The following is a 17,593-nucleotide window of genomic DNA, read 5'->3' on the forward strand; positions in this document are numbered from 1 at the left end:
CATCGCCTTCCTTCCTCGTACGTGGGCAGAGTTGGCTGTGATGACTGTCCTCCTGGGCATAGTTTTCCAAAAGAAGTTCGTCTCATCCATGTTGAATATTTGGTCAGGTGTATATTGGCCCTCCTCAATCACGTGCTTTAAAAAGTCGGGATACTCCTTAGCCGCTGCCATGTCCGCACTTGCTGCCTCACCACTGATTTTCTTGTTCTTGATCCGTTGCCGTTTCATAAATTGATCCACCCATCCCTTGGAGGCCACAAACAATGGTGGTTGTGCAATAGCCAGCTTCCTTGCAACCCCAACATATATCTCCCTGGATGTGTCCATGACCTCACGCGTCTCCACCGCCTGGTTCCTCCGTGCCTGCCGATCAAGATACCTGGCCAGCAACTGTTCTGTCTTAAGGAGCACCTGATTACGACTCTGCAAGGCGTTGCTGGCTCCCTCTGACGATGCCAATTCCATGTGCTTCCTTATGTGCTCTCGTTTCTGGTAGATTCCTCGGACCGTGGACTCGTTGATACCAAATTTCTTCCCCACGCTGCACTTCCTCTCACCACCGTCGATCAGCCGCACAATTTCCAGTTTCTGAGCATAAGGCAGGTTCTTCCTCTTCCTCACTTGCCGTCCTGGGTTAGCCACGTTACGTGCACCAATGGTAGGAGGGTTGGATGGGGTATTGGTGGCCATTGTGGTTGAACAATAGGTCTTCACGGCTATAGCTGCTGTCGACTGATAATGCTGACTCTCTCTGAACCTTGGCGGGAAGGATGGGTAGCTGTAACCATGTCTTGGGCCAATCAGCGCTCGGGTAGCCTGTGACGTCGCGCCAATCACGGCGCGAGTATACGCATGGGCGGAGCCCGCGCGATTTAAATGTTTCTGGCTGATCATCGTCCGCGATAGCAGTATCTGAGGTCGCGATAAAGGTAATCGTGTTGCATTCCACCTGTCCGTGATAGCCATGAAACGCGATAGCAAAACCCGTGATAGCCAAGGGTTGACTGTACAGGTAACAAGAAAGAGAATAAAGATGATGTTTCTCAGGAAGTAAATGCCAGCTTCACCTCTAGATTTCAGAAAAGTAAATGTACTTATTGTAGTAAGCTTGGTCATACTTCGGAGAAATGTTTCAGGAGACAGCGTGATGTGAACAAAAAGGAGTCTTTAAATATTCAGTGAATTGGTCTAGTGTCCACCCTTGAGAGTTCCCATAATTCTTTAACTGAGTTAACTGAATATGCTTTGAGGGGTAACTTAAATTCTCATGATGAAGCTCCTCTTTTGAGCAGTAACGTGGGTGACACTCTCAAGAGTTCATGTGCTAATTTCCTGTCTGATGGTTTTGTCAGTCCTCTGGACAGTAATGACAGGAAATCAGTTCAAATATATCGTGATACAGGTGCTTGCCAATCCCTTATGCTGACCAGTGTTCTAGGCTCTAATGTTAATTCCTCTGATGAAACTGTAATCTTCCAAGTGTAGGGAATAATTACTTCTCTGTCCCTCTGTGCAGAGTGAATTTAGAGTCTGGTTTTGTTAATGGTTCCGTTATGGTTGGGTTGGTTGAGACACTCCCAATGTCAGGTGTAACTTTCTTACTTGGAAATGATATTGGTGGAAGTCAAGTGTGTCCAGCTCCTCAGTTGTCTAGTGAGCCAGTGGCTGCGACCCGGGATTGTGATGTCCCTGATGTGTTCCCTGCATGTGCTGTCACTAGGGCTAAGTCTAAAGTTACTGGTGACTTAGAGGATAATGATGATGATGATGTTATCCTAGCTGACACTTTTCTTGCTAATTTGGACCACTCACCAGATGAGGCAGTACCCCATAGTGTTGATAATTTGTCTCGTCAAGAGTTGGTTGAGTTGCAAGTTGCTGACCCTGAGTTGAAAGGTCTAGCTAACTCTGCTTGCAGTGAGGAAGAGTCAGCTGGTGTTTCTACTTGTTATTATATAAAGTCAGGAGTACTTATGAGGAAGTAGAGACCCCAAACAGCATCAGCCGACTGTGAATGGGAGGTTGTACATCAAGTTGTCATCCCTCGTGTTTGTAGGCGGGATATCATTAGAGTGGCTCATGATTCCAGTTTGGCAGGACACCTTGGAGTGAGGAAGACTGTGGCACGCATTTTGAAACACTTCTACTGGCCAGGTATCTTCAGGGATGTTTCCTGGTATTGTAAGTCTTGTCACACCTGTCAAGTTGTGGGGAAGTGTAATCAGACCGAAAAGGTTGCACCTCTAGTTCCCATTCCTCCTTTTGAGGCTCCATTCACCCGTGTGTTGGTGGATATTGTGGGCCCTCTTCCTAAGACTTCTTCAGGATTTTCTTATGTGTTGACCCTGATTGATATGGCTACTCGTTATCCTGAAGCCATTCCACTTAGAAATATCTCAGCAAAGAACGTGGTTAAGGAAATGCTAGGGTTCTTCACCAAGTTTGGTCTGCCCAAGGAGGTACAGTCAGACCGGGGAAGTAATTTCATGTCAAGTGATTTCAAGCAGTCTCTGAAAGAGTTGGACATCACCCAGATCACGTCTTCAGCTTACCATCCCCAGACCCAAGGAACGTTGGAGAGATATCATCAAACACTCAAATCGATGCTCAAGAAATACTGTTTGGAACATCAGAAAGACTGGGATAAAGGTCTTCCATTCGTTGTGTTTGCTGCAAGAGAATCTCCAAATGAATCACTGGGCTTCTCACCTTTTGAACTACTGTTTGGCCATGAAGTAAGAGGACCCCTTAAGTTACTCAAGGAATGCTGGCTGTTGGAGGAAGATGACGTCAACCTGCTGGAGTATGTGATGAAGTTCAAAGAACGGCTGTCCACTGCTTTACAGCTGGCGAGAGAGAATTTAGGAGCTGCTCAGGAGATGATGAAGACTTGGTATGATAAGAAGTCCAGGTTACGCTACTTTCAGCCAGGAGATCAGGTTTTGATTTTGCTACCGGTGCATGGGCAACCTCTTCAAGCCAAGTTTAGTGGTCCCGATTTCGTGGAGAAGAAACTCAGTGATGTCAACTTTGTCATCGCCACACCAGATCGTAGAAAGAACAAGCAACTATGTCACATCAACATGCTAAAGTTATATCACAGGCGGGACGAAAATAATCCAGTCTGCACTGTAGCTGTTCCACCCGAGTCTGCAAGTGAAGTTCTCCCATGCAGCATGAGCCTGAGTGATAGTTTTGGGAAGAATCCTGATATCATGAATGATCTCCAGACTAAGCTTTCTCATCTACCTCCCGAGGAAAGGCAGGAGTTTTCGGCATTGCAGGAGTACCCGCAAGTGTTCCGTGCCACTCCAGGAAGAACTACTGTGTTGATGCATGATGTCGATGTTGGAGACACAAAGCCAATTAAACTGCCTCCTTACCGTGTGAACCCAGTGAAAGTTCCTCTCATCGAGAAGGAGCTTGGCTACCTGTTGGACCACAAGATGATTGAGCCCTGTCAGAGCGAGTGGAGTTCTCCTGTCACTCTAGTCCCTAAGCCAGGTGGGTCACAGCGGCTTTGCATTGACTACAGACATGTTAATCAGATAACCAAAACAGACACTTACCCTCTCCCTCGCTTGGAAGATTGCGTAGACAAGATCGGAAAGGCTAGGTACATAAGTAAGTTTGATTTGTTAAAGGGATACTGGCAAGTACCTATGACTGAACGTGCTAGGGAGATCTCATGTTTTGTAACACTAGGAAAGACTTTTGCATGTTCTGTAATGCCATATGGTATGAAGAATGCACCAGCCACATTTCAGAAGCTCGTGAATGTTGTAACAGAGGGTTTGGCAGGGTGTGTTGTTTATATTGATGATGTATTAATCTTCAGTGACAACTGGAATGATCACCTATGCCATGTCAGTAAATTTCTTGAGCGTTTGGTTCAGGCTAATCTTGTAGCTAATTTATCAAAGTGTGAGTTTGGTCAAGCTAAAGTCCAATACCTTGGGTACGTAATTGGTGATGGACATGTTGCACCACCATGAGCTAAGGTTCAGGTTATAAGTGATCTTCCCAGACCTAAAACTAGGAAAGAGCTACAAAGATTTTTGGGAATGGTAGGTTATTACAGGAGGTTTGTTCTTAACTTTTCAATTCTTGTATCACCACTTACAGACCTACTGAAAAAGGGAGTTAAATTTGTCTGGACCTATAACTGTGAATCCTCTTTCAACAAACTTAAAGCTATCCTATTAAGTCAGCCAGTGCTCGCTACTCCAAATTTTGCTAAGCCTTTTAAGATGACTGTTGATGGAAGTGATACAGGAGCTGGGGCTGTTTTGCTGCAAGAGGATGATCAGGGTATTGAACACCCTGTATCTTATTACAGTAAGAAGTTCACTCCACCTCAAAAGAACTACTCGACTATTGAGAAAGAGCTTTTGGCCTTGATTTTGGGTTTACAGCATTTTTCATTTTATTTGTGTTCTGGTTTTGACCCCATAGTCATTTATACCGATCATAACCCACTGAAATTCCTTAGTAAGTTTAAAGATAAAAATCAGAGATTGACAAGATGGAGTCTACTTCTTCAGGAGTATTCATTAGACATACAACATGTCAAGGGGAAAGAAAATGTTATTGCAGATTGCTTATCTAGACTTTAGACAGATTGTTTTAGAGTAATAAGAAATTTCCTTTGTAAATTTCTTTTTCTTTGTGGGGAGGTGTTACATAGTCTATGATTTCATCATCCTTTGTGTAATTTTAACGCACAGTATGCTGCATGTTTGATCACGAGCGTGTTCTGCCTCAGTCCCCCCTTCTACCGTTATAGTAGAGTAAGTCGTCCTTTCTGTTGTTCAGAACAGGATTGTCAACTCTTTGTCCCCATGGCTTCATTTGAGCGTCCTTCTTTCAAGTTGTATCAAGCTCTGCCGGCCCCTATATAATGAGCTCAATCTCTGCATCATTGCCACTTAGATCTACTCCTCATTTTGCTCACATCTCTGTCCTCCCCTGTACAGTTATTATTATTGTGAGTGCTCAGGAAGTCTCCAACCATCTAGCAGCTGTGTGTAATTTGAGTATAACTGTTGTTGCATTTTTTCTTGTACTGTGTAGCATGGGGTTAATTCTTGGGCCTAGTGACGATTTTGTAATTCATGTAAGGTTCTTTATGTCAGTCATCATTAATAATATTTTGTATCTGTAATAATATATATGGCATTCACTGAGTATTATCTGGTATCTCATTTTAACAGGGCTGACTTAGATAAATTTACTCATGCTAATTTCGTGTTAATAGAGGCTATTGCAGTTAACCATATATTTAACCTGTTTTTTGCCATTACATTATCCTTATGAGTTCTGAATGTTTTGTTGTTAGTTTGAGCATTAAACTTTAACTTGTAATTTTACCTAACTCTTTTGTTTTGAACCTGGAACTTTACGGGACAGTAGTGATTTTTAGTATTCTCACTTAAAGTGTACATTATCTTTCTCTGTTCCGTAACAATATATATATATATATATATATATATATATATATATATATATATATATATATATATATATATATATATATATATATATATATATATATACAGTAAACCCTCAAAGATCCAGACTTCAAAGATCCTGATTTTGCGAATATCCGGACCATTTCTTGGCAAATTTTCAGTTTAAAACATAGTCTACAAGATACACAATTCACGTGTAGTAGACCTTGAAGATTCTGACTCTGATTAAGAAGTCAGAGGCACCCCCACTAGAACCCGAGGATGAACAACAGAAAGTGACACTTTGGCAAGGTGAATATAAAAAATAACTGTTTGTTTTTATTTTGCATCAAGTTATACCTAAACCACCATAAGTTTTCTTTCATATGAGCAAATTTATATAATTTCTGGAAAATCCGGATTTTTCGAGATCCAGACAGGGTTATAGCCCCAATTAGTCCGGATCTTTGAGGGTTTACTGTATATATAATTTTTTATTGTAAGCATGATAAGCAGTAATGACGATAATGATATTTAGGAAATGGTTATTTGGTTTTGAAACTCAGTTTATGAGCCAGTGGCATGGAGACCATCAGTAACTTTTTCCACGAGAAGAAAATAAGGGGACTGATGAGTGATAACAATAGTGAATGAAGAGAATATATATATATATATATATATATATATATATATATATATATATATATATATATATATATATATATATATATATATATATATATATGGTTGTTCAATCTGTACATGGATGGGGTAATAAAAGAGGTACAAGGTAGGCTAATGGATGTTGGAGTGGCCCTGGTGAGAGAGGATAGTGTTTGGAAACTCCCTGTACTTTTTTTTTTTTTTTCCCGCCTATCAACCATTGGGGTCGAAGCCCCTGGTTATTAAGGCCATGTATAAATATATATATGTATATACATTTAAATATATATACATATATATACAAACATATATATATATATATATATATATATATATATATATATATATATATATATATATATATATATATATATATATATATATATATACACACACACACACACACACACACACACACACACACACACACACACACTTCCATGCATACATACAGACACATTTTCATGCAAACGTACATATATATATATAATAATTTTAATCTTATTTATTTTTTTGTATTTTTATTTTTTTTTAATTGTTTTCTTGGTTTTATATTTTTTATACCTTATAATATAAAGACAAACTAATCTAAAGACCCTAAAACTAATCACCTAACAGACAAATCGCTAACCTATACTAAATCCTACAGAGACAAATAGCTAGACCTACACTAATGGTAAAAATACCTCGACTAACAGAACACCATCGACTACAGATATGTAATGCCTTTCTACATTACATACCTGCACTCATCACCTGGTGACTGTCAGTCGGGGCACAACCTAATATTGGGGACATCAATATATGAAAGGGAACCAGACGAGTCAGGAACATTTCCATATACGTCAGCTGTCGTCTCTAATTAGAACAACTTAAGCAAGATAATATAATGTATTTACATAATTTGTACAAAAAGTGAAGAACCTCGCCCAGCAGACCACCAGCCCTGTACTGTTGTTTGCAGATGATACTGTGTTGTTGACTGAAGACGAAGGGGAACATGCAAGGCTTGGTGGATGAGTTTGGGAGAGTGTGTAAGAAACGGAATCTAAATGTGAATGTAGGGAAGAGTAAAATGATCGTCTTTGAGAGAGGTGAAGTCAGTGAATGTACAGCGAGGTTGGATGGTGAGGAATTGGAAAATGTGAGTACGTTTATGTACTTGGGTAGTGTGATGAGTAAGGATGGAGGTTTGGAGGGTGAAGTGCTTGAAAGGATACAGCAGGGAAGAAAGGTTGCTGGTTCTTTGAAAGCAGTGATAAGAAACAGGGAAGTGAGCATGGAAGTGAAAAAGTTACTACATGACAGTATTGTGATACCAACTCTAACATACGGAAGTGAAGCTTGGACGTTGTTGGAAGGACACAAGTCAAGAGTGAGAGCAGTGGAAATGATTTATTTAAGAGGAGCCTGTGGAGTCACATGGAGAGACAGGCTGACGAATGAGGATATAAAGGAGCATTGTGGTGTGGATGTGGATGTGATAGGAAGCGTTATGAGGAACACACTGAGGTGGTTTGGCCATGTGGAGGGGATGGAGGGTGAAAGACTGACGAAGAGTGTATGTGAGTGAGATGGAGGGGGGAAGAGGGAGGGGGAGGCCGAGGATGAGATGGAGGGATGGGGTGGAGAGGTATATGAGAGAGGGGGACGTGAGTTGGGAGCAGGGCAGTGAAATGGCGGGGGACAGGGCGACTTAGAGGCGATTTGTTTGTGGCCACCCCAAACGGGATTGAGGCGTCTGGCAATAGATAGATAGCTATATATATATATATATATATATATATATATATATATATATATATATATATATATAGATATATATTTATATTAATAATGATATAGGAGCATTGGGAATGGAGATATAAAAAAGGTATTTTTAAGAGGCTTCTTAGTACATCTTCCGATTATTTTGCATATTACATCATGACATTGCCTTGCTCGATATTTGTAGAATTTTAGTATCGACACAGGTTGCATCAATAACATAGAACTGGGTACGGCAGTCCAGTGTGATAAAAAAAATAACTATGGAAAATGTGGTGCGAGATTTTCAAAGCCACTAAGAATACGACCCAGAGTGACACTGGACGAAGATGTGTACTGTGAGAAGCAATACTGTGACTGGAGAGCTGAGTGAATCTGATGAAAAAAGGCATTTAAATTCTGCATCTTTCGGATGATATGGAGTGGTTGAGACAATGGTAGAGAGCCTGTTAAGGTGGTATAAAAATTTCCAAATGTTTGTAAAAAAGGCAAATTGAAACGAAAATACTGGTAACAGTAAAGTGTGAAAGTGACACGAAGTAAGGCTGTGATGTATAGGTACTGTAAATGGAAATGAACAGAGAAATTCATTGATGTTCAGTTTGCTGAGAAATTCTTGAAGCTAAGGCAGTAATGACCTAGAGCAGCTTGTACAGCACCATACCCGTATCCCTGACCGCCTTGGAGAGAGCTCCAACATACGTGATCTCTTCCTTACAACTAATCCTTCCGCTTACACTGTTAATTTTTCCCCTCCATTGGGCTCCTCCAATCACAGTCTTATTACCTTAACCTGTCCTATCGCTCCAGTATGGCCTGTGGACCCTCCAAAGAAACTTCGACTGTGGCACTTTGGAGCTGCAGTTTAGGAGGCCCTAAGGCAGTACTTCTTTGATCTTCCCTGGAATGATTATTGCTTCCATGGCCGGGAGCCATCTAAGTGTGCCTTGCGCATTGCGGAGGTTATTCTCTCGTGCATGGAAGCATACATTCCTTTCTCATATCCTTTGACTAATACAAGAAAGCCTTGGTTTAATCACGCTTGTTCTAATGCTGTCCGCAACAAGGAGAGGGCCTATAAAAGGCACCAGAGCCAATCCACCTCTGAATCACATCCTTTTTATGTTTCTGCCCGGAACCTTGCTAAGTCTGTTCTTCACTCTGCAAAAAATAGTTTCATCCGTACTAAATGCTCTCAACTCTCCAACTCGAATTCTTCCCGCTCCTTCTGGCACCTTGCCAAAAACCTTTCTAACAACCTTACCTCATCATCCTTCCCTCCTCTTTTCTACTCTGATGGCGCTGTAGCTATTTTTTCTACTGATAAAGCAGATCTCTTCGTTCAGACTTCTCCAGTTCCACCTTACATGATTCCAGTGCTGTTCCTCCATCACTTCCCCCCTCTGACTTCCTGATGGCTGACATTAAAATATCTCCAGCTGATGTATTTTCTGCCATCACTGGCCTCATTAATTACAAGGCATATGGGCCTGATGGAGTCCCTCCAGTTGTCTTCAAGAACTGTGTTTCAGTGCTTACACCCTGCGTAGGTAAACTCTTTCACCTTTGTCTTTCAGCTTGTACCTTTCCTTCTTGCTGGAAGTTTGCTCTTGTTCGGCCAGTCCCAAAGAAGGGTGACCATTCCCAACCCTCTAACTATCGCCCAATTGTTTTAACATCCTGTGTCTCAAAAGTTTTCGAGTCTATTCTTAACAGAAAAATTTTAAAGCATCTTTTCTATCACAACCTTCTTTCTGATGGTCAGTAAGGGTTCCATCAGGGACGCTTCACTGGTGATCTTCTCACCTACCTTTCAGACTCCTTGTCATCCTCCTTTCGGGAATTTGGCGAAAGCTTTGTCATTGCACTTGACGTTTCAAAGGCTTTCGATCGAGTCTGGCATAAATCGTTAATTTCCAAACTGCCCTCTTACGGTTTCTATCCTTCAATCTGTGCCTTCATCTATAGCTTCCTTTCTGGTCTTTCTATAACCGCTGTTGTAGACGGCCATCGTTATTCTCCTAGATCTATCAACAGTGGTGTTCTTCAGGGTTCTGTCCTATCAGCAACTCTCTTCCTTTTATTCATCAATGACCTTCTAAGCTGTACATCTAATCCTATCCACTCATACGCTGATGACTCCACCCTTCACCTTTCCATTCGGTTCCCGGAACGTCCATCTCAGCAGTTACATCAACAAACAAGGGATGAGGCTATGGCACACCTAATGTCTGACTTGATTCGCATTTCTGACTGGGGTAAAAATAATCTAGTTGTTTTTAATGTATAAAAGAATCAGTTTTTACACCAATCAACCTGACCAAATCTTCCACAGGGGTACCCACTAATGTTTAATAATATCCAGCTCAATCTTGCTTGGGGTTTCATTCACTCGGGACTTAGAAAGATCATATTGCATCTCTTGTAGAATCTGTTCCGAAGAGATTAAGTGTGCTAAGCCGACTCCATACCTTCTTTACCCATGCACAGTTGTTGACTTTATACACGAATTTTATTCGACCCTGTGTGGAGTACAACTCTCATGTGTGGGGAGGCTCCCCACATACAGCTCTTCTCAATAGGGTGGAGTCAAAGGCTTTTCATCTCATTAACTCTCCTCCTCTTACTGGCTCCCTTCAGACTCTGTCTCTTCGCTGCGCTGTTGCATGTTTGTCTCTTATCTATTGCTACTTTGGTCACTGCTCCTCTGAACTGTCTGCGTGCATCTCTCCATCTCAACTATGGGTGCGTAGCACCCGTCTGACAACAAACTCTCATCTCTCTTCTGTCCAGCTCTCTTATGCAAGAGTTAACCGTTACTCACAGACCTTCATTTATGCAACAGGTCAACTCTGGAACTGTCTTCCTCTGTCTGTATTTCCTATCCTATGATCTCCAGTCTTTCAAACGTAGCGTGTCCTGGCATCTCGAAATGAACTGATCTTGAAATTGGCTCTCTTTTGTATTGTTTTTGTTTTTTGCTTGGAAAGATCTATGTGCGGGCTCCTAGCCTTTGGTTCCTTTTCCCTCGCTTAAAAAAAAAAACAAAAAAAAACGTGGAGTTAGCATTATAAAAGCTACTACGTATGGTGCATGTGAGAGAGGTGCAGAGGTGGAAAGGGGAAGAGGGCGACCAAGGATGAGAAGGAGGGAGGGGTAGAGAGGCATCTGAGAAAGGAGGATGCCAGTTGGAGAGAGGTCAGCCAAATAGCAGAGGACAGGGTGACATGGAGGTTATTTGTTTGTGGCTACCCTTGGGGGATTAAGACGTCTGCAGATAGACAGACAAATAGAGTAACAAAAAACAGTGAAAAGTAAAAGTACAAGTGTGTGAATTAAAGAAATGGTTCATGTCAGTAAAGTATTCCTGGTAGTGGAGTTTTACAGTGCGCCTTGAAGAGTACTCTAGGCACAAATTGAAGATGGCGGAAGTGGAAACAGGTTATCACAGAATTACTTGTGAAAAGTCTAGGCAAAATAGGGTTGAATTTTAAGTGAGTTTATTGATTTCTTAACACTTCTTCCACAGTAATTTATTCTTCGCATTACATCTCAGCATCATCTTGTAAGTTGCTGACGCAAACTGTGTCGATATTAAAACTATATCAGTAAAGCTATACAGAATGTTAAGATACAGCATGCAAAATAACTGGTTAGGGTAGAGATACTACGAAGCTTCCAGTGTTACCTAGAATACCACTTACAGATAAAAGGTAAACATAATTGCTAAAAATGTCCACTGTCTATTTAACTTAACCTAAGGGTATCAAACGTAATCTAACCATAGAAAATTTAAGCTAAGACGAACGTCCTGGGGATGGATGGGTTTGGGGTTGGGTCAACCTATTACCCAATAGGATATTGTACAGGAAAACTTTATCATTCCTTCTTATACTTGTAAAGGGAGGGAAGCTACAATATGATAGAAATGACGATGATTGATAATGAAGACGACGACTACAATGGTGATGATGATGATGATGACGATGATGAAGGGGATGATGACGATGATGATTTTCAGGGTAAAGACTGCCGAGGGATACTGTCAACGAAAACATTTTTAATCTTTCTTCTCCTTGTGAGGAAGATATGGTTGAAAGTCTTTTTAGGTCGTATGCTCGGAGGATCCTTTGAACTTTTTCCTTATCATGTATTGCGTATCTTGTTTCTTAATATATTTTTGTGTATTATTTATGCAGTCTATGTTGATATACAAGACAAATAACCTAAAAATATAATGAGGCAGTATTGTGGAAAAAAAATAATGTTAAAGAGGATTGGCTATACCTGTTATTCTCTAACGTGGCATATAACTGCCATCTCTTCATCGTCAGTGATTCGTTGTAACAATAGATAGCACTTCACTATAATCCTAGTAAAGAAGAAGTGGTATGGAAAGGCTGTAGAGCCACAACATTATCTTATTCTACAACTGTACTATGTGAAAAAGCTGTAAAAGGACGAAAATCTGGGCCAGGTTAAATAAAGAATGGAAAACTTCCTGAGGTGAGGAGAATATGGGTCTTTTTTCCATATTGGCTGTCCTCTTTGTTCGCTGTACTGCTGGTGAGAGATGCCTTCACGCGGTGGCGCTGATATGGTTAGGTAACTCGCCTGTCTGATTATGCAAATGTCCCTCAACTATTTACCTGACCCTCTAATGTGGAATGGTGTAATGCTGGACAAAGGCAACTTGAACTTGCAGTCCACTGGATTCACGTGTAAATTAGCCTGGGTATGCAATTACTACTACTACTGTTGCCCGGTGTTGTTATTTTCCCGTAGGTGGCCAGGGCGAGAGGCAGCCTGCAGGCGGTATGTCGACTCACCCTGGGGCCTTTCAGAGTGTGTTCAAGACCCTCAGCATCAGAATGAGAATGATATCCTATGTGGCATACTATCATTCTGTAGGTTAGTCATTATGTGTTATTACTTTAGCAAGTTCATATAGTACATCATCATCATCATCATCATCATCATTAATATCACCATTATCATCCTCATCATCATTACCTCTATCACCGTTGTTCCCTTCAAGTATGTGATCATTATCTTCATCATTGACTTGTATCATGATAATGATCATGACATCATATTTTGTGTATGCAGGTGAAAATACCGTGTCCCTTTCTGTGGCAGTAAGCGAAGAAACTCAGGTATTAGGTGTCCTTTTCCCTTTGCTAATCATCAACACATCCTCCTCCTTCTCTTCGTTATCATCATCATCACCACCACCACCACCACCATTATTATTTCATCTTAATCACCTGTATCATTGTTCATTGTCATCACTATCATCATCTTTTACATCATCATCATCACTGTAATTATCAGTATCACTATCATCACCATCATCGGTGCATGGAGGTGAAATTACTCATGCCTTTCAAACTGAGGACACAGTTGTTTACATTTATGAAAATCTAAATTCTCCAAGTGTGTGACAGGCGTCTTTCCCTAAGTAATCGCCCACATTTTATCATCATTAATATCATCTTTATATAAATTAATTTTGCCTTAATTATCGTCATCATCGTCGCCGTCGTCGTCGTTGCTGTTGTCGTCGTCGTCATCATCAAATTCAGGCAATTGATTTCTAGAACGGTTTCAGTCATATAATACATCTCATCACTTTCATCATGTTCAAAACATGCCCCTGATGTTGCTGAAGTCGTTGATGTTTAGCTCTTCTAAGTATATGCTTCATCACTATATTCTATTCATATGATGAGAAAGGCCTTTCCTGTGCTTAACCCCGTGGATGCATGGAAACTTCACTACTCACTCTTGGATGACTGGGGTCAAATTGACCTCGATATTTTACTAATATCTTGCTGACTTCATTCATTCATTGCCAGACGCCATGTATCCCAACGGGGTGGCCAAGGGCTCAGAGTTAATTGTTTTACAGGGAGGGGCACTAATCCTCCACCAACCCCACTTGAGACGTAGGGAGAACGTTATGCCAACAGCATCTGGTGTTCCCAGGCGGTCACCCATCCAAGTACTAACCAGACCCAACGTTGCTTACAGAGGTTTAATTTTTCAGGTTTTATCTTCAAAACAACCAGAAATTATTTGCAATTTAGATTCACTGAGTAAGAAATTTATATAAATACAGATTGTTTATTTGAAACTGCAGAAATCAAACAGACCACTCCAGCATTCGACACAAAACAAAACTCTAGCACGAAGTGCATCTTGTTTCTCTGTATTCACGTTATATGAATCTGCTGCACACTGCACACTTCTGGCTACTTTTCTTGTCGATGATTTGTGGACAGATCTTACAACTAGATCTTTTTCTGTCAGTTTCGCATGGATCCTGACTGTCTGAGGCCCCCCGTTGTCGCATGCTTGAAACACGATATGATTCACTCAGGTCTCCCAATTCAGCGATAAATACAGTAGGCTAATCACTCTTTTATCTGGGCGTGCAGTTTCTGGACCCAGTTCCTTGTCTGGATACTGGACCTTGGCTCTATAAAACCATAATCCAGATTTTCTTGCGACTATCTGGACGTAAAAGTCCCCGAGAAATTCGGCCAGCCAGTCGACATGCTCAAACATTCCGTATCGTGGCCACTGGGGTCGAGCCGTGTGGGGGAAATAGGCCATAACTCACAAGCAGAACTAAAATGTCCATCAGCCCCTGTACTGAATGGTCAGAGTCGTCCACTGGTCTGATCACACTCAACAAGCACCCAAGTAATATGACTGTGACCCACAAAGTGTCCGTAGGCATCCCCACTGAATGCCCAAACTCGTGCAGCTACCGGGATAAGTCGTTCCCAACTGCTACCACACATCGAACACAGATCACAAACCACGAGTACATGTTCGGTGACAGCAGCTGTCTACCTTTCTACCGAAAGTCCAGAGTTGCTCGGTCACCAGTGGTTGCATTTCCAAATGGCCACCATGTGTCTAACAACCACAAGCCATGAGTAAATGTACAGTAAAAGCTCCCATCTGCCTCGTGACAGAGGGGTGAAAATCCTGGCCATTGTCTCGCTTCTCCCCCCCCTCCCGTCCCTCCTCCATACCCTCCTGGCTCCCCCCTCATTCTCTCAGTTCCTCCTCTCCTTCGCGATGATAGCACTGACTCGTAAGTTTTTAAATTTTTTTGTGATTCTTTCAAATACTATTGGTCATATCGAAATTCCAAAGTGACCACAGGAAAGCATTTCTCTACTTTTTTTAATCAGTTTTCTCTGTTCTTATTAACTTAAAGTATTAACACCAAGAAAGGTGATGGTATACCATTTATACCAATTTATCCAATTTCCGGTGGCATATTTGGCCATGCAATTTTTTTGTGGCCAGGGAGCAGCCATCACTGGTGTCAGACAACTGATTTTCCAACCGTCATGATTTTTTGTTTTTGTTTGGATGTTTGTTGTTTATGCATTTTTTCCTTGGTGATTGGCATTAATATGGATAATCCTATGTGTGTTTTGATAGTTAAATATGGCAGATTGACCTGAAAACAGTGCCAAAATTAGGAGGGGTTCTGTACATACAGTAGTGTGTAGGTAGGATGTTTTTTGGTTTTCATTGTTTCTTTTTTCATGGTTTTCTTGGTGCTTTTTAGCGTTACTTTGAATTCCTATGTGTGTTTTGATGTCTAAATGTGGCATATTGACCTTAAAACAGTGCCAAAATCAGGAGGGGTACTGTACATACAGTAGTGAATAGGTAGTATTTTTTTTTTTTTTTTTTTCAGTGTTTTTTTCTTCATGGTTTCCTTGGTGCTTAGCATTACTTTGGATATTGTATGTGTGTTCTGACGTGTAAATATGGCCGATTGACCTGAAAAGTGCCAAAATTATGAAGGGTACTGTACATACAGTAGTGTATAGGTAAAGTGTTTTTAGGTTTTCAGTGTTTTTTTTTTTCCATGGTTTTCTTGGTGTTTTGCATTACGTCGGATATTCCTATGTGTGTGTTTTCATGTCTAAATATGGCAGATTGACCTGAAAACAGTGCCAAAATTAGGAGGGCTACTGTAGGCTACATACAGTAGTGTATAGGTAGGGTATTTTTTGTTTTGCAGTGCTTTTTTGCATGGTTTTCTTGGTGTTTAACATTACTTCAGATATTCCTATGTGTTTTATGATGTCTAAATATGCCTGAATGACCGAAAAATTCTGCCACAGTAAACAGAGACTCTGTATATATAGGTTAGGTATAGGTAGGGTCTGGGTATAATGGGGGGGATATTGTTCATTATCCGGACATTGCCACTACCTGGACATGCCTTTGGATCTGTTACATCGGATGATTGAGGGACTACTGCGTCTAGGTGTACCTGATTCTTGATGTGCATGTATGATGGGAAAACTTCTTTGTATAACACAAATGCGTTGTAGCAGGCAAGATCAAGCAAAACCTCGGGTTTCTTCTTTGGCTCGTCCACCACGTCTGGAGACGTGCTGAGTTGACAACACAAATAAATTTTTTGTTCTACCTGACCTTAAAGGATACAAGTTGTATCTGAACTTCGGTGTATACAAGCATATTGCTGTACAGTTCATGCTGTTTTGCATTGTGCAGCTTTTTTGGAACTTCTCATCAGTTTTGATGTATTGTCCTCACCAAGAACAGAGACTTTGCAGACAATTCTCTGGCCAATTTGATGCCGGTGAAAAAGTTGTTGGTAGTAATGTTTCTTCCTGAGTTATGTATAGGTTTCGACAATTTCATCACAATGTGTGTCCCCAGCTCGTGGGTTCTTTCTTCTTCTCATCCAGTGTATATCATAATGTTGGATATGTGATATTTTTTTGCTTCAACAAAAATCCAGAACTTGAGTCCACATTTGGTCGGTTTGGAAGGCATGTACTGTATGTATCTGCAGTAGCTGTACCCCTCTGAAGGGGTACAGCTACTCGTCCAAAGTGACACATTTAGTGTGTTGATAGCACAGTTAGGAATTATGCATAAACCCATCTCAAAGAAGACGCACAGTTGTTAATTTGTCTTGGACTAGTCGGCTGTTTTGGGTAGCAGGGTCATCGAATCGCAGGTGGCGGCGAATTTCATCAAAGTAATTCACTGACAATGTCTTCGAGAAAATTGGTGGGCCAGTAGATGAGTCCCATAGAGAACGTACAGACTGGTTCTTGCTTTTGTACACACCTCTCGGTATACATATCCCAATATACGCCCTCAGTTCATATTTTGAGATATGGTTTGAAGAACCTGCTTTCACTTGTTTCCCTTCATGATTTGTTTCAGTGAGTATATTTTCATACATCACAATATTAAAAGAGATAGAATGCTGATGATGGATTTTCGGTGATCCTCTGAGCAGTATACCCAGTGATTCCAACTCTTTCCCGCATTATTTTCAGCTATTGTCGTCATCCCTGAGCAGACTAGGTAATAGCCATTCTTCATTTTTCACCCAAATGAACAGTCAAGACACTTACTAGGGCAGAGCCGGTGGATGCTGTTGTTATTTTTTCATCTGATTTTTCTGATTTTTCACTGGTAGTTTCTTCATGAGCAACAAATTCTTCATCACTGATATCTTCATCGCACTCTGCTTCTGAATCAGAAGCGTGTATGATACTACGTCTTTCAGCACTGGTTGTTATTCTTTGTCTAGCCATAGTTGTATAAAAAAACAACGCCAGTTTGAGCAGGAACTTTGCCTTACTGAAAAATTCTGTATACGGCACCACACACCAGCCCCACGAATTCTGTTC

This window comes from Coenobita brevimanus, chromosome 54 (genome assembly GCF_032717465.1).
Source record: "Coenobita brevimanus isolate Jiangsu-jjx chromosome 54, ASM3271746v2, whole genome shotgun sequence".
NCBI lineage: Eukaryota > Metazoa > Arthropoda > Malacostraca > Decapoda > Coenobitidae > Coenobita > Coenobita brevimanus.